Source organism: Bos mutus, chromosome 6, assembly GCF_027580195.1.
Source record: "Bos mutus isolate GX-2022 chromosome 6, NWIPB_WYAK_1.1, whole genome shotgun sequence".
NCBI lineage: Eukaryota > Metazoa > Chordata > Mammalia > Artiodactyla > Bovidae > Bos > Bos mutus.
Genome location: NC_091622.1, coordinates 84717424 through 84736806, shown reverse-complemented (window position 1 = coordinate 84736806; position 19383 = coordinate 84717424). Strand labels below are relative to the sequence as shown.

The 19383-nt window shown below is 39.3% G+C and overlaps 1 pseudogene; it reads left to right on the top strand.

Moving 5' to 3' along the window:
- The first annotated feature begins 589 nt into the window (after positions 1-589).
- LOC102283221 (UDP-glucuronosyltransferase 2A1-like) overlaps positions 590-19383 on the top strand; it is a 39616-nt pseudogene continuing 20822 nt past the window's right edge.

The window sequence follows — 19383 nt, the reverse complement described above, 5'->3', positions numbered from 1 at the left end:
AGATTCTTCAACAGTGAAAGTGAACAAGCAGCAGTGAAAGCTGAAACAAGCTGAAAAGTAGAAATAGAGGCCAAATGGAAATTAGAAAACCACTGAGAGTTGACTTGGTGTTAATAAGCTAGAACTACTCTGTCATCTGCATTTAACTGGGGAGAAACAATGAGTATTAAATCCATCAGTACTTGGAGTAGTGATTAAAATTTTTGATTGAATTTATTTCCGGAAAGAACTTATTTTTGTCAAAGAATTGCATTTTTATTTGATTTTGCTGAATTTATTTTTATTTTACACATTACTGTTCTTTCACTACCCAAACATTCTTTCTGCCTCCTTCCCACCTCCTATCCTTGTCTTCTATCCTTTTTCCTTTGTTCCTTCCCTCCCTGAATTCTTTCTTTCTTATTCCTTTGCATTTCCTTTCCTTTTAACATCTAGATGTGATAAGAAATCTAGAGAAACCACATTTATTGGTTTCCCCTGTAACACATCAGAAAATCAATGCTGCAATTTTCCCCCAGCAAGTATGTATGCCAATACCTTGGAGCAAACTTTATTTTCTCCAAGAAGACCCTCTATGCTATGTGAGACCATGGGAAAAGCAGAAATTTGGCTCATCAGGACCTATTGGGATTTTGAATTTCCCCGCCCATACTTACCGAATTTTGAGTTTGTAGGAGGTTTGTATTGTAAATCTGCCAAACCATTACCTCGGTGAACTGGTGAAGATCGCTCAGTCACGTCTGACTCTTTGCGACCCCATGGACTGTAGCCTACCAGGCTCCTCTGTCCATGGTATTTTCCAGGCAATAGTACTGGAGTGGATTGCCATTTCCTTCTCCAGGGAACTTCCCGGCCCAGGGATCGAAGCCGAGTCTCCCACATTGTAGACAGATGCTTAACCGTCTGAGCCACCAGGGAAGTCATTTCCTAAGGTAAGTCTATTACAGTAAAGGGATTTTTTTGTGTGTCTTTTATGATAAAATCTTTATTGTCCTTTAAAGTTTATGTTTCAATAACAGAGATATGCTGCTGAATGTCTTCAGTTTACTACTCCAAATATATTTTCAAAACCATTGGGGTCTCATATGAATGTTGTTACCTTTTTTTTTTCCCCCTTTACATTGATATTTAAGCAGAAGAACGCAGTGACATGTTAAAAAATATAAGTGTCTTCATGTATTTACAGATATTGGATTGAAAGAACTTTGGAAATCACTAAAGAGCCTGCTGTAGTCTTCCTAACAAGCATGATGGACTTATGAATAGGGGTATTTATTATGATCAGCTGAGTGATAAGTTGCTTTAGTGAGTCTTGAGCAGACTCTTACTACAGACTTTGGTCAGTAAGAAGGTTATGTGTGGCTGGAAGATGTGAAATCAGACAGGGCTTCTTGGAGAGCAATGGACTTTACTCAGCCAGGAAAGAGTTGAAAAAAGTTTTCTGATGTGACAACGAATTCAATTTCAAATTCACTTTAAGAAGTGAAAATAATTTTCTGGTGAAGATTTCTAGAAACTGTCAGTCTCATCAGAGAGCATAAGAAATAAATCGGGAGTCCTCAACATAAATTAGAAACCATAAAACTGAGAAACCTAAATGTTGAATTGGTTCTTTATGACCATAATATTGGGTATTTTAGGGTGAAAAAGAAAATCATATATCCATATTTCAATATTATTAAAGAATAAATATGAGCTGCCAGAAATATTGGAAGGAAACATTTAGAAGTAAAAGGAAATAAGAGGTAAACATAGAAAGAATATTGTACTATATTAATAGGCAGTGAGGAGTCAGATATTCATTAACCTGGGTGTAAGTGATCTGGTAAAGGATCTGCCCATGATATGGGAAACCTCAGTTCAATTCCTGGGTCTGGAATATCCCCTGGAGCAGAGATAGGCTCCAGTATTGAGCTTCCCTGGTGGTGCAGATGCTAAAGAATCTGCCTGCAATGTGGGAGACCTGGGTTCAATCCCTGAGTTGGGAAAATCCCCTGGAGGATGACATGGTAACCCACTCCAGGATTATTGCATGGAGAATCCTCATGGACAGAGGAGACTGGTGGGCTGCAGTCCATGGGGTCACAAAGTTGCTCACATGAGGGAGCAACTAAGCACAGCACAGCACAGGTAAATGAGCATAATCTCTGTAGGAGATAGCAGGGTAAGAGGTATTCCCTGGAGAGTTCCTGATTTTTCTTAAGGGTAACATTGATACTGAAGTTTAAATTTTCACTTCATTTGGAGGAGAACAGATGCATATATGTGTGTGGCTGAGTCCCTTTTTGCCCACCTGAAAATATAACAATATTGTTGGTCTGCTATACTGCAATATAAAATAAGACATTAAAAATTGTTTTAAATGAAATTTGTTAACTACAAATTGGCACTTACCAAGAGCATTGCCAATGACTGAACAACAAGGCATTTGCCATCTGCCTCTACTGAGATTGAATCCCATGCTGCTACAGCTGTTGATCTTCAACAATCCCTGAAGGAGTTCAGGATGGACTGAGGCACCCTGTGCTCCAGGGAATCTGGTGGGACAAGTCTTTAGATAGTTGGATGTTTTAGGAACAGATTTTATGATCTCAATCCTTACATCTCCTCATAGCTAGAGAAGCACTAAATCCCTCCATGGTGACATCATACCCTCATGACTAACAAAAAACCTTTTGTAAATTGGGTACTTCGTGATATTGAAGTCCCCCTTCACCAAAACCTTATATATTGACTTTCCCCCACTGCCGCTTTGGAGCAGTCTCTCAGGGCTATCTGAGATGCTGCCTCCTGGGCTGCAGTCCTCATTTTGCCCAAAATAAAACTTAACTCACAACTCTCAAGTTGTACATCTTTTTTAGTCGACAAATTTCACTTCAGGATTCTGAATATGTTTTCATACCAATCAAGTTATAGCTGAAGACAAGCTCTATTGACTTATTACTGGAGGTAATAATACATTATCTTAAATAGTTAAAGGAACAGAAAGAGACATGACGTATTCCATGGCTCACCAGATAATACCATGCCACACTATTACATTTATCCTTCCACCCCCAACTTTTCACATGCAATTTCAGAAAAATAACAGACATGCTTCATAAGAGCAGGAAATTATTTTATTCTAAACCCAATTATTAATATAGATACTGGAGTAATATGAATACCAATCACGGCTTATGTCTCTGATGAAAAAATTATACCAGTCACAGAATAGAAAAGAACTGCGAGTTAAATCAAGACTCCTAATGAAACATGGTATAAGTGTGTAACTCTTAATATATCTGTGTGTGTGTAATTTTTTTTTTTTCAATCACTGTTTAGGGAAATGAGTCAAAATGGTAAAACACCAATTCCTAGGATATCAGATACTCTCTTAACATTAGCTAAGCTAAAAATAGCAGTCTACATTTGTTTATGGCACTGTCTTTCCCCTGGTAATTTTACTAGCTTTAAATTGAGAAACATCATTAATTGTAGGGTGACTATAAATATTTACAAAGAAATAACACATCTCGAGAGGGTGACATTCACATATACTCCATTTCTTAAAAGATCTTTTTTAGCCCTATTAATAAGTGAAGCAATAAAGGTGAGTAAAGTATCCTGAACTAATAACAGGAAGTTAGATCAAGTTATTTAAAATATATTGCCTATAAACTGGTATGCTACAAATTTTAAAAGTCTAGTTTGAAACCCTTCTTGGGCTTCCTTACAAAGAATATCTTTATAAATTTGCGAACAGGTCTGTTGGTTCATAAAATTAATTTTGAGAGGTGGGTGGCTCCAAGAGTAAAGAATCTGCCTGCAATGCAGAAGACCTGGGTTTGATCCCTGGATCAGGAAGATCCCCTGGAGAAGGGAGTGGCAACCCACTCCAATATTCTTGCCTGGAGAATTCCATGGACTGAGGAGTTTGACAGGCTACAGTCCATGAGCTTGTAAGAATTAGACACAATTGAGTGACTAACACACACACCATGAGAACATCTGGCTCTTATCACTTATTCATTTTGGGTAATGATTTGGTTCCATGTCTTTAGGTGTAATCACTCATTATATACTTAAGCCATCATTTTCAGAAACACATTCCCTCTTAAGCAGACTAGATGGCTCTAGGTGGCAGGAGACAGACTCAGTCTAACAGTGTCTCTCACAAATCTCTCAAATCTGCCTATCTGGAGGTGTAGAAGAGCCTCTTCCCACTAGGATCCTGCACTTGTGTAACAGAGAGAAATTTATCCCTGCAGGAAATGGAAGAATTTGTTCAAAGTTCAGGCGAATATAGTATTGTGATGTTTCCTCTGGGGTCAGTGGTCACATACTTCACAGAAGAAAAGGCCAATCGCATTGCCTCAGGCCTCGCCCAGATTCTAGAGAAGATTAGTTCAAACTCCAATCCTTGTGAGTAGCCACTTTGCAAACTGGAGAAAATGTGTAGCTAATAGTACTCTTAAGATGAAAGTTGTAACTCATCCTTTACTGAGCAGAACTGGTACCACCTTTAAGTAAAAATGTCTCAAAACATTTAAATGTATGTGGGGCACATTTTACCATTTGCCTCCAGAGTCTTCACATTACTATGAAAATACATCTTTTTAGGAAATCACTTATTTTCAATGAAAAAGAGATGAAAATGTTAAGATTCTAGTAACTTTTTATTGTTTGAAATCTTATGACTTGTACTGATTCTTTCCAAAAGTTCTCAGAGATGTCAGCTCCAAGGTCCAGGAAAAGAGAGGTAACACATAGAGAGGAATCACACTCAAGAATATTCTTTATATCTCTAGGCTTTATTAAGACTTAAAGTGTAGTTGGTTTAGAAATAGAAGCCTAATCTTTCTAAGTTGAATTTTCTATAATTAGAACAATTAAAAATCCTAATGCAATTGAAGAAGGAATTCATAGGGCCTGGACTTCACCTTAGGCCTGTTCATGCTGATCACGCTCGGCCACCCTTCCAATGGACTCTGAACTCTGTGTTTAGTGCCTATGAAAACAACAACAGAAGGATAAGACCCCCTCCAGACAGGGGAACCTTGAAGATCATATCTAGGTTACTCATCGCCTAAGAGAAAACACACTAATCACCCCTCCCTCCAGACAGGCCATAAATTTTTCTGTATCTATCGGAGTGTAACCTCGGGCTTATTGATTATTGGCTAATTGTTTGACTGTTTGAGCACATGAGCACATAGCACGTGAATCATGGGGTTATTGGGATTGTATTTTCCTTGGTTTATGTAAGTCTCAAGGAATTTGGGGAGGTGGGTTCAGACATGTGCACATGGGGTATGAAAGATTTTCACAAATGCTGGTCGGGGCCCTTGGCTAAGAGGAGACTCTGCCTTGAGCCCGTGGGTGTAATAAACTGCACTGCACTATCTGCATTGTCCTTCTGAGTGAGTTTGTTTCCCGGAATGCGTGGCTACAACACTATTGTCAAACGGTGTATATTTTCTTCTTTATTGCATTCGATTAACTTTGTTTATTCTAGATTTCTACTCTTCATATATTCCCACTCACGAAATACCCTGTCTTTATATTTTTACTTCCCTGGTGGCTCAGATGGTAAAAGCACTTGTTTGCAATGCAGGAGACCCAGGTTCGATCCCTTGGTTGGGAAGATCCCCTGGAGGAGGAAATGGCAACCCACTCCAGTACTCTTGCCTGGAAAATTCCATGGATGGAGGATACATGGATGGAGGATACAGACCATGGGGTCACAAAGAGTTGGACATGACTGAGTGACTTCACTTTCACATAAAACTCTATAATTGTACTAATTAGGCCTGTTAAAACTCTGTATTTTTAATTTTAGCTGTTCTATTAAAAAGTTTGCTACCTATTAGTATTTAATCTGAAATTCTTCATGCAGAGTTTCAAAAAGAAAAAATTACATAACAAAAAATTAGCATCCTAATGAAAAGTTGTTGCTGAACCACGAGAGACGCTGGGATTCTCGGCCTCCAGAGAAGAATTCAATCCGGAGCCAGGGACGAGGTTTAATCACTCAGAGCTTTTGTGTAATAAAGTTTTATTAAAGTATAAAAGAGATAGAGAAAACTTCTGACATAGACATCAGAAGGGGGCAGAAATAGTGCCCCCCTGCTGGTGTTTAGCCAGATGTTATATAGCTACTAGCAGTCAGCTAATTAGAGAAAAGCAATGTCTCAAAACTCAGAGACTGGCACCAGTCCCCTCACCCACAACATGCATTTTGTGATAACATTGGCACCAGGTGAGTCATCTGGGGTCATAAAACGATTGGCATGAATCTTGAAGAAAGGCAGGTTTCCAAGTAAATACAGAGTTCCATTAACATAGATTAGGAGAATAATGTATGAGGAAAACATACTGGTTTGTCAAGTTTGTTCTGAGTCTTAGGGGAACCCACTTGAAGACAAGAGTCTAGGGTAAATGCGTAGTTCGTTAACATAGCTTAAGACAAACATTTCCAAACAAGGATTAAGAATAACACATTGGTTAGCTCAAGGTTTGAGAAAAGTGAAGTTCAGCTGGAGCCAGGTGTCATCATGGCAACACAGATTTTCAAAAGAAACCTCTTTTTAAATTTGTATGGAGAAGCAGAAAAAATCTAACACTTGTATGTTTCCTCCTTCCACTTAAAGTGAAAGTGAAGTCACTCAGTCCTGTCCGACTCTTTGGGACCCCATGGACTGTAGCCCCAGGCTCCTCTGTCCATGGGAATTTCCAGGCAAGAATATTGGAGTGGGTTGCCATTTCCTCCTCCAGGGGATCTTCCTGACCCAGGGATTGAGCCTGGGTCTCCCGCTTTGTAGGCAGACACTTTTACTGTCTGGCCACCAGGGAAGTCAGTCCTGCCACTTGAGAGATAAAATATGTCTGACACTTGTAGACTATTTCCTCCGTTTACAGACCTCTAGCCTTCCTGCCTGTTACCCTCTTACTAACAAGCTACTTCATTAAATAATAGAGTATAAGCAAATCCTCTATCTCATCCCCCCTTAAAAACCAAACTGACAGTATCTATACAATATTGAAATGGGCTAGAATAGTATGATTTAAGAAAACTAACAAGAGAATTGTTTTAACAGCTTTTCTTCAGTTCAGTTCAGCCTCTCAGTCGTGTCCAACTCTTTGCGACCCCATGAATCGCAATATGCCAGGTCTCCCTGTCCATCACCAACTCCCAGAGTTTACTCAGACTCACGTCCATCGAGTCAGTGATGCCATCCAGCCATCTCATCCTCTGTTGTCCCCTTCTCCTCCTGCCCCCAATCCCTCCCGGCATCAGAGTCTTTTCCAATGAGTCAACTCTTCACATGAGGTGGCCAAAGTACTGGAGTTTCAGCTTTAGCATCAGTCCTTCCAAGGAAATCCCATGGCTGATCTCCTTTAGAATGGACTGGTTGGATCTCCTTGCAGTCCAAGGGACTCTCAAGAGTCTTCTCCAACACCACAGTTCAAAAGCATCAATTCTTTGGCACTCAGCTTTCTTCACAGTCCAACTCTCACATCCATACATGACCACTGGAAAAACCATAGCTAGCCTTAACTAGACAGACCTTTGTTGGCAAAGTAATGTCTTTGCTTTTCAATATGCTATCTAGGTTGGTCACAACTTTTCTTCCAAGGAGTAAGCGTGTTTTAATTTCACAGCTTAAGTCCCCATAAACAGACTTATTAAAATAAGCTTTACCTCTAGTGATTTAAGAAGCACAGATTCAATAAATGATTCAAACATCTTAAAAAAAAGAGAGAGAGAGACAGAAGAGAGAGAGAGACAGAGAAAGATAGAAAACAGGAGAGAAAAAGAAAGGAAGGAAGGAAGTGAGGGAAGGGAAAAACACAGCAAATCAGTCAAAAACCAGACAATAAAAATTTAAAGCTAATTATATTTTTGGAAAACATTACATTTGAAACTTAAGAGTTCAGATGCCCTCATGACAAGTAAATTTACATAGTAATATTTGTTTTAATGCCTTTTAACACTCACCTTCTGTCTAAACTCATCCTGTGTATTTTCTATTTTTCACTTACAATGCCACTTTCCAAAGACCTTCAAAAAAAAGAATAGACAAATAGCTTTACTTAATCTCAGTGTTTGCAAACTACCTCTTTTGTATTGATATGCTCCTCTTCAACTTTTAGTTCTCTCAAACTAAATGGCTCAGACGGTAAAGTGTCTGTCTGCAATGCAGGAGACTCAGGTTCAATCCCTCGGTTGGGAAGATCCCCTGGAGAAGGAAATGGCAGCCCACTCCAGTACTCTTGCCTGGAAAATCCCATGGACAGAGAAGCCTGGTAGGCTACTCTGTCCATGGGGTCGCAAAGAGTCATACACGATTGAGCCACTTCACTGTCACTTTCACTTTCTCAACTCTTATAGAAAGTAAAACCAGCTACAAGTATATTTGAGTGGGGTTACCCACACAGAAGAAATGCAGGTTTGTGCGCCACCTGCCGGTCATTCAGGGCAGAGCAGGGTGATTTTAGAGGATATGCGTGCCTCTCACCCTACTGGCTGAGATGTTAAGTCCCTCTGTCTGTCACGCCCCCAGATACTTTGCTGATGGCACTAGTGATGCTCTGCTCCAGCCATGCCTGCTTTCCTGTCTGGGACATGCCTCACTTCTTGGAGCCAATACGTGTGGAATAAATGAGTCAGCATTTTAGGCTACTATAGTGAAAAAAAAAAAAAAAATCACCTTTATCCTGTCTCATCAGATTTTCCTCCACTGGATGTTCATCCTGTTAGGCACAGAGAACTGCAACTCTGCTTAGAATAAAATCCTACTTGATAAAGTACTGTGCTATCTTGATCATAATCACAAATTAAACTAAAGAATAGATGGGGAAACAGTGGAAACAGTGTCAGATTTTATTTTTGGGGGCTCCAAAATCACAGCAGATGGTGATTGCAGCCATGAAATTAAAAGATGCTTACTCCTTGGAAGGAAAGTTATGACTGACCTAGATAGCATGTTCAAAAGCAGAGACATTACTTTGCCAACAAAGGTCCATCTAGTCAAAGCTATAGTTTTTCCAGTGGTCATGTATGGATGTGAGAGTTGGATTGTGAAGAAAGCTGAGCACAGAAGAATTGATGCTTTTGAACTGTGGTGTTGGAGAAGACTCTTGAGAGTCCTTTGGACTGCAAGGTGATCCAGCCAGTCCATTCTACAGGAGATCAGCCCTGGGATTTCTTTGGAAGGAATGATGCTAAAGCTGAAACTCCAGTACTTTGGCCAGCTCATACGAAGAGTTGACTCATTGGAAAAGACTCTGATGCTGGGAGGGATTGGGGGCAGGAGGAGAAGGGGACGACAGAGGATGAGATGGCTGGATCGCATCACTGACTCGATGGACGTGAGTTTGAGTGAACTCTGGGAGTTGGTGATGGACAGGGAGGCCTTGCATGCTGCAATTCATGGGGTCGCAAAGAGTAGGACATGACTGAGCTACTGAACTGAACTGAAAATGAAAGTGAAAAATATTTCGTATTGTCCCATTTGGGAATTGAAGTACAGAGTCGACTCCAAGAAAGCAGGGGCTATCTGAAGCTGTGGAATACAACCATCACTTTTTGTTGCTTATCAGGGAAGGAATAAAACTGTGCTTTTCTTTCATTTAGCAATTCCTCTCAAAATATAAAGGAATAAGGAAGAAATTTATGCTCATGACCCTCTCTATTCAATTGTATTTTATGCACAAGAGAGTAATTGGCATTCATACCAGTTATAAAATAGCTGAAAATATATTTTATTACCTCCTATTGTTTCATAATCTGATCTTTGAGGTGTTATTCAACTCTCAAGTTCTCACTTTACTTAAACTCTCTACTTCTTTTGAATTATGTGTAATGCCTAATTACATTGTAAGTCCATCATTTTTGTGTATTTTTCCCTAATGTTGTTCAAGTTGTTAAGTCACATTTTTCATCTTGGTTTCAGTGTTTGCTCCAAATGTGAATACATACATTTTAAAATGTATTTCCAGGTTATCTCAGACTCAGTTGTTTTTATTCAGACACAAAACTCGGAGCATAGTTATAACATTCAATGCACATTACTGAAACATGAACGTCAGGAGGTAGGAGAGAAGGTACACTCAGATGAAATATTGTGCAGCTTTTCTAGAGGAGCTAGTCTGTGAAAACCATCTGTTAAAAGCCCTGCTACTGCTGCTAAGTCACTTCAGTCGTGTCCAACTCTGTGCGACCCCAGAGACGGCAGCCCACCAGGCTCCCCCATCCCTGGGATTCTCCAGGCAAGAACACTGGAGTGGGTTGCCATTTCCTTCTCCAATGCATGAAAGTGAAAAGTGAAAGGGAAGTCGGTCAGTCGTGTCCGACTCTTAGAGACCCCATGGACTGCAGCCTACCAGGCTCCCCTGTTCATGGGATTTTCCAGGCAAGAGTACTGGAGTGGGGTACCATTGCCTTCTCCAGTTAAAAGCCCTAGAGACAAGCTTTTCTAGACAAAGAAGTCAATGTATTCATTTCCAAAGGAAAGACACTCAATATTTGCCATGTATGCATTCTGAAAAGTCACCCTTGTGGTCCATTTTCCACTCCCACCCATATTCCAGTCCAGAGATTTTTGTTTAGATACATATTCAAGTCATATTTTCATGACATGGTAAATTTCATCAGGAGCAAGGGAGGGGAAAGGGAGTTAAGAAGCTTCAGCAGGCCTTGCCATGATATTTTGTTTCTCAAAAACGATGATCTTGATGTCTAATTGTTTTGCTATTACCAAGTTGTTAATTGTTGATAATTTAGTTTATTTTACTAAATATCAAATTGGTAAATTCTATAATTTAAAAAACTTCTACTTCTCTTTATTAAAGGCTTATAATTTTATTGTTGATTTGGGAGCATTGCTGTAAAAATTATAAATACACTTAGAATATTCCAAGAAAACACTTGAAATTGTTTATTTTACAATGCCTTAACATGAATCCTAAACTTAATTCTAATTCTGAAATTATCTGAGTATAAAAGTGTTTAGTGTACAGTGTGTATATATAATATATTTATATTCCATTTTTTTATTTAAAAGAATTAAGGAATACAAGGATTATACTTAAATACATACATATAGCAACTTTGGTTACTCATAATATTCTAACATAACAATCATAAAGCAGTAGGGTTCTGCTGTACTGTTCAGTCGCTAAGTCATGTCCCACTCTTGACCCCATGGACTACAGCATGGGGCTCCTCTGTCCTTCACTATCTCCTGGAGTTTGCTCAGATTCATGTCCATTGAGTAGGTGATGCTATCTAATCATTTCATCTTCTGTAGCCCCCTTCTCCTCCTGCCCTCAATCTTTCCCAGCATCAGGGTCTTTTCCATTGAGTCAGCTCTTTGCATCAGGTGGCCAAAGTATTGGAGCTTCAGCTTCAGTATCAATTCTTCCAATGACTATTCAGAATTGATTTCCTTTAGGATTGACTGGTTTGATCTCCTTGCTGTGTAAGGGACTCCCAAGAGTCTTTTCCACCACCACAGTTCAAAAGCATCAATTTTTTGGTGCTCAGCTTTATTTATGGTCCAACTCTCACATCCGTATATGACTACTGGAAAAATCATAGTTTGAGTAAATGGACCTTTGTAGGGAAAAGTAATGTCTCTGCTTTTTAATATGTCTAGGTTTGTCATAGCTTTTCTTCCAAGGAGCAATTGTCTTTTACTTTCATGTCTGTACTCACCAACTGCAGTGATTTTGAAACCCAAGAAAATAAAGTTTCTCACTGTTTCCATTGTTTCGCCACCTATTTGCCATGAATTGATGGGACCGGATCTTCCCTTGGGCTTCCCTTGTAGCTCAGCTGGTAAAGAATCTGCCTGCAATGCAGGAGACCTGGGTTTAATCCCTGGGTTGGGAAGATCCCCTAGAGAAGGGAAAGCCTACCAACTCCAGTGTTCTGGCCTGGAGAATCCCATGTGTCGCAAAGAGTTGAACACAACTGAGCAACTTTCACTTTGATATGTCTTCTTGATGGGACCTGATGACATGATCTTAGTTTTCTGAATGTTGAGTTTTAAGCCAACTCTTTCACTCTCTTCTTTCACTTTCATCAAGAGGTTCTTTAGTTCCTCTTCATTTTCTACCATAAAGGTGGTGTCATTTGCATGTCTGAGGTTATTGATATTTCTCCCGGCAATCTTGATTCCAGCTTGTGCTTCATCCAGCCTAGCATTTTGCATGATGTACTCTGCATAGAAGTTGAATAAGCATGGTGACAATGTACATCCTTGACCTATTCCATTCCCAATTTGGAACGTGTCCATTTTTCCATGTCTGGTTCTAACTGCTACTTCTTGACTTGCATACAGATTTCTCAGGAGGCAGGTAAGATGGTCTGATATTCCCATTTCTTTAAGAGTTTTGCACAGTTTGTTGTGATCCACACAATTCATTACTTTAACACAGTTAATGAAGCAGAAGTTTTTCTGGAATTCTCTTTCTTATCCTATGATCCAATGGATGTTGGCAATTTGAATTCTGATTCCTCTGCCTTTTCCATATCCAGCTTGTACATTTGGAAATTCTCGGTTCACATACTGCTAAAGCCTAGCCTGAAGGATTTTGAGCATAAACTTGCTGGCATGTGAAATGAGCAGACTTGCTTGGTAGTTTGAACATCCTTTGGCATTGCTCTTCTTTGGGATTAAAATGAAAACTGACCATTTCCAATCCTATGGCCACTGCCCAGTTTTCCAAATTTCCTGACATATTGAGTGCAGCATTTAATATTATCATTTCTTAGAATTTTAATTATCTCAGCTGGAATTCCATAACCTCCAGTAGTTTTGTTCATAGTAATGCTTCTTAAGGCTCACTTGATGGACTACATCACATTCCAGTATGTCCAGCTCAAGTTAGTGACCACACCATCATGATTATCCAGGTCATTAAGACCTTTTTTAATAGCTCTGTTTATTCTTGGCACCTCTTCTTAATCTCTTCTGCTTCTTTCAGGCCCCTATAATCTCTCTCCCTTATCATACCCATCCTTGAATGAAATGTTCCCTCAATATCTCCAATGTTTTTGAAGAAATCTCTAGTCTTTCCCATTGTATTGTTTTCTTTGCATTGTTCATTTAAGGAGGCCTTCTTATCTCTCCTTGCTATTCTCTGGAACTCTGTATTCAGTTGTATATACCTTTTCCCTTCTCCCTTACCTTTGCTTCTCTTCTTTCCTTAGCTATTGTAAAGCCTCCTCAAACAATCAATTTTCCTTCATGCATTTCTTTTTCTTGGTCACTATCTCCTGTACAATGTTATGTATTCTCATCCATGGTTCTTCAAGCACTCTGTCACCTGATCTAATCCCTTGAATCTATTCATCATCTCCACTGACTAATCATAAGGGATTTGACTTAAGTCATAGCTGAATGGCTAGGTGGTTCCCCTACTGTCTTCAGTTTAAGTCTGAATTTTGCAATAAGGAGTTCATGATCTGAGACACAGTCAACTACATGTTTGTTTGTTTTTTGTTGCTGACTGTATAGAGTTTTCCATGTTTGGCATTAAAGAACATAATCAATCTGATTTTGATATTGACCACCTGGTAATGTCCATGTGTAGAGTCATCTCTTGGGTTATTGATAATGGGGCTTTGCTATGACCAGTGTCTTCTCTTGACAAAATTCTGTTAGCCTTTGCCCTGCTTCACATTGTAATCCAAGCCCAGATTGCCTGTTATTTCAGGCAGCATGGTAGAATTAACAGTATGGTCTAGGCTGTTGCAATGTATTCTCTTTCAGTCTACTTTCTTCATCTTATATATGTACTTGAGTTTTAAAATAGTATTTGAGTTTAAAATAGTTTGTATAAATTTAAATGAATAATTTTTTATAATCTTCATTACACATTTATATTAGTATTGTGAAATGAAAATATCTAACTTCCATATTAATAAATAAGAATGTCACAGCCATCAGCAATTTCTGGCCTCCACATGAGAATGAGGACTCCCAAAACTGTGATCACATGGATGCTGCCACCCCCCCACAGTGATTGCTGAGGAACCAGGAGAGTGCAAGAAGCAAGGTGAACTAGGAAACAATTGGCCCAGAGAGCTGAGGTGCATATGAAAAGAATGAATTCAGGGAGCCCAGAGGCTCGCACCTTCCCCTACATAGAATGCTAAATTCCTTAGCTTGATACCTGATCTTTGGTGTTCAGACTGCCTGCTCCCTTTATTGCAAATTTGTACACAGCCTGACTTCCCCTCCTGCCTCCTTGGAACAGTTTTCTCGGAGCTCCTTAGATACTGTCTCCTGGGCTTGGAGTCCTAAACATGCCCACCAATTAAAATAGCTCTCTACTTTAAGGTTGTGACTCTATATTTTAGTTGACAGTATTTAGTGGGAAATGTTTTGAGCTTTTTAGGGTTAATTTTCTCCTTCACTGTTTCTTTACAGGATAGTTCTTAATAACAGAGAAGTTCCTAAATTCAAATAAACCAGTATAAATGTTGCAAATATTAAAAATATTAATATATTAACTAACTTCATTTTAAGATACTGCCTTTTTAATTTTTAGAATTAAGTAGAACAATTTTGGAATTAATTAGAAATCAGTTTAGAATGTGTTTTTAATTTTTAGAATTTACTGCATAAATTATAAGTGACAATTGGTTTCAAAAAATTAAGAAAATTTCATTATCTTAGCATGATACTCAATGTGCCTGTCCTAAGTGAAATATGCATATTTGAAACACAGCTACAGAGATAGGTTCCTTGCAGTTATTTGTAGGCCATACCATACACTGTGGTCGGAGAAGGCAATGGCACCCCACTTCAGTACTCTTGCTTGGAAAATCCCATGGACAGAGGAGCCTGGTAGGCTGCAATCCATGGGGTCACTAGGAGTCGGACACGACTGAGCGACTTCACTTTCACTTTTCACTTTCCTGCATTGGAGAAGGAAATGGCAACCCACTCCAGTGTTATGGCCTGGAGAATCCCAGGGACGGGGGAGCCTGGTGGGCTGCCGTCTGTGGGGTCGCACAGAGTCGGACACGACTGAAGCGACTTAGCAGCAGCAGCACATACTGTGGTGTGCAAGTAGCTTCTTCCCCAGCAGTGGAGAAAACTTAGATCAGGAATCCAGTAAGTCATGCAGATTTTCTTAATCTTAAAGCCTGTGGAAGAATGGTGTTAGACAAGAAATACCTGGGCCACTTTGCAAGGCAAGTTTAAAGAGCACAGGAGATAAAGTTACAAAAGGGCTATGCTATGCTATGCTAAGTGACTTTAGTCCTGTCCGACTCTGTGTGACCCCATAGACAGCAGCCACCAGGCTCTCCCGTCCCTGGGATTCTCCAGGCAAGAACACTGGATTGGGTTGCCATTTCCCTCTCCAATGCATGAAAGTGAAAGCAAAGTTGCTCAGTCGTGTCCGACTCTTAGCAACCCCATGGATTGCAGCCTACCAGGCTCCTCCATCCATGGGATTTTCCAGGCAAAAGTACTGGAGTGGAGTGCCATTGCCTTCTCTGTACAAAAGGGCTGGACTACTGTAAAAGTTGCAAATATGTAGTTAAATCAATAAAGTTATAAAGGCGAGTTTTGTCATGTAACTTATTCAATATTAGAGAGACAATAAGCAGTATCAAATATTTCTCTTGACCTTTGACAATAAAAATATCACAACTGACTTAATCCTTTCCTGTTGGAAGAGCTTGCTTTTCCTGTTCTGGATTCTACTGGCAAATATCCTGGTACTTTGAGTTGGTTTGTATGTCTTTAGACTTTAACCACTTCCTTAACAATGCAGCAGTCTGAGTATTGTAATTGATTCATTAAGTGCTGATATTAAAAACACAGCAAAATTTTTAAAAAATAGCAAAGTTTTTAAGAATTAGAGAGTTTGGATTTTTACAACTATGAAATTTTTAATAAACATCACATTTATTCCTATATATTTTAAATAAAAAATGGTTATCCTAAAAAAGTCCCCAATTCAATGAAATAGATTTGTACCAGAGAAAAGTAGTGCCATTTTCCTATATCATCTTAGAGGTAAAGTACCAAGACAGATGTGTTAATGAAAGTCTGATATAAAACAGTGTGGGGTAAAGAAGACTAATCAAAAAGTAAAATTTCTGGATGAGGCATAGTTAGTGAATTCGGTTTAGTTCAGTCATTCAGTCGTGTCCAACTCTGCGACCCCATGGACTGCAGCACACCAGGCTTCCCTGTCCATCACCAACTCCCAGAGCTTACCCAAACTCATGTCCATGGAGTCGGTGATGCCATTCAATTAGCACATAGTGTGATTTATTTATCAATTCTCAACAATAGATGGCAGTAAAGAGAAAAGTTTTGTGAAGAACCTGCCACATTGTAGCAAAGCAGGTTTTTTAAAATGAGTAATAAAAACATCTATATTTTATTAGACATGTCAAAAAATATCAGAACCATTTTTTCCCCAAGTCCTCTGTTAGATAATAATGAGAACCAGAAAAAAATATCTTATTTTATTGCAGGGTGATAAGATGCGACCAACTAAAGTAGTATACTTATTAAAGCACTTAGCTTGCTCAGTAAGACAAGACTCAAGACCTCACTTCACTGTGTGCAGCAATCTAAAGTTATGCCATAAAAAAATAAAATAATAAATTTATGTCATAAACCTTGTTCAGTCCCGACCTCTTCCTTACATTACAAAGTTCCCCTTGATATCACTTTCCAGGCCTCAACACCTTAAATATCTGCTCCTGATTTCCCTGCTCTGAGGCAGTAGTAAAGCCCTGTCAAAATACTTCACACCCTTCCTGTTATGAATCAAATTAACTTTGCTTTGTTGATTTTTCTAGGTCATGAGCTTCTGACCATAGTACATGATAAATGGCTATGTTTGCTTTGTATCTCCTCCCATCGAGAGGTGGAGGCTGCTTCTCCACCTTTTGAATTTGGAATTGACTAATGACTCGTTCCAAAACTCAATAGCAGAAGCAGAAGTGACATTGCATGACTTCCAAACCCAAGTTCCAAACCCAAACTTCCAAACCCAAGTTCCAGGCCTAGAACTTTCATGCAAGTTGGTCTAAGATTCTGTTATCATGGGAAAAGTCCAAGGCTGTCCTCTTAGAGGCCACAGGAAGGTGAGAATCAAGGATTATTGCTAACCTGCCAAACCACAGCCAAGAGAAGGATGTCTTCTTGGATCACTCTCCCCCAGCTAAGCTGATGGCTAACTGTATAGTAAAGAATAAGTTCAGGAAATTAATAAAGATGGCATTTCCCTGAGCCCAGCCCGAATTGCTGATACAGAGGGTCATGAACAAATATTAGGGTGACTGATTAATTATACAGCAATATGTAACAGAGATATTATGATTTAAGGAAACCGATGCATATATAACACTTTAAATAAACAAGCCTAAGAAATATTAACATAGTTGATCAATGTCAAATTAGAGCAAGGTCCAAAATCTCAAAGACTTCTAGGTTGCTTGTAGAAATTCTCGATAATGGTTGAAAAACATCCATTAAGAAACTCATACTTCTATTTCCTCACCACTCTTAACAGAATATAAAATGTGTTTAATTTATAATTCATATATTATGCACATACTACTGGAAGAGTTCAAGGATAAATATCAGAATGATAAGGACCATTGCTACCCTAAAATCATAATCATTTGACACATTTTTAGGCCTGAAAATTTTCAGATCTGATCCATTGACTAATGAAGAGACTGGGTCCTTCAGAAGAAGAATGGTGTAACATCCTGTGAAAGTGAAGTGAAAGTGTTAGTTGCTCAGTCATGTCCAACTCTTTGTGACCCCATGGACTGTAGCACACCAGGCTCCACTGTCCATGGGATTCTCCAGGCAAAAATACTGGAGTGGGTAACCATTCTCTTCTCCAGAGGATCTTCCCAACCCAGAGATCAAACCTGAGTCTCCTGCATTGCTGACAGATTCTTTGCCCTCTGAACCACCAGGGAATTCACAATAATATACTGTAGTCAACTGTCAGGCACTACTGGGATTCAAACCCTGGATCTCCTGTTTACTAGACAGGTTCTTTAGCTTGTACAGTATGATGTTACCATCTGAGTCACCACGGGCTTACCTGGTGGCTCAGATGGTAGCATCTTAGTAGGTGTACATGCTAATGATCCCTAATGATCCCCTCAATTATTTCTCAAGAGGACAGTAGTATCACAGTCACAACCAAGGATTTTATCAATTACCAAATGGGTAATTGAATAGATACACTTTGTTGTTGGCACAAACCCAAATTATATTCCTGGCCTGTGGAAAAAGAGTAGAAAAAGTCAAGTAGAATACTCTATATTGGGTTTCTAGGGCTGCTATAACAAATTGCCACAAACTTGGTAGCTTACTCTAGTGTTTGTTGTTCAGTCGTGTCTGACTCTTTGTGACCTCATGGACTGTAGCCCACCAGGCTCCTCTGCCCATGGACTTCTCCTGCAAAAATACTGGAGTGGGTTGCCATTCCCTTCTCCAGGGAATCTTTCAGACCCGGGGACAGAACCTGCATCTCCTGCCTCGCAGGCAGATACTTTACCATCTGAGACACCAGGGAAGCCATGGCTCAGATGGTAAAGTATACTTTAATAGAAATTTCTTCTTTCACAGTTTTGGAAGCCAGAAATCTCAAATCAAGGTGTTGCCATGGTTCATTATGTTTTGAGTTTTTGAAAGAATCCATTCATTCTTGTCTGTTGACTACTGATAGTGCATCGTGTTCCTTGGCTCTGAGACACTGTTATTTCCCCCCATAAGCCATCCATCATAGAATAGGCATTAAGCAATAACACAGGCCAAATTACCCAGCCAGGTCACATCAGACAGCCTCTATCATGATCTACCCCAGTGACAGTCCCTAGAACAAATTAACAAAATGGCTGTGGTGATGGCAAGTGAAGCTTTACATGGGCCCCAGTGTTTGGACTCCTATTTACCAAACTCATGTAACTATGCCCTAACTGAGTGTCAGGAGGATCACATCTGCTAAAGATCTAATTAAACACTGAATTCCTAATATGGCACCATAGTTTGAGTAGACCAACTGGATACTTGGCACCTACTTTCTAACTTGGATCTCTTTCACAGTGGCTATTTACCCTGATAGGAATAGTCACATATACTGGGAATGATTTTATTTTATTATCTGCATGAACTCAGCAAAATGGTTACGTACCATTAACCTGACATTTTAGCAATTTCAGCAATTCATAAGACTGGGATATATAAAAGTGATATGAGCCACTGGTTTTCTAATCCCATTAATTGAGTATATTATCCATTTCCCTTTTAGTGTTATTAGATCCCATATCAAATGTTAGCTGATGTTATATTTGATACTTTTTTAAACTCTCAATTCTGTTCCATTGGTGTATGT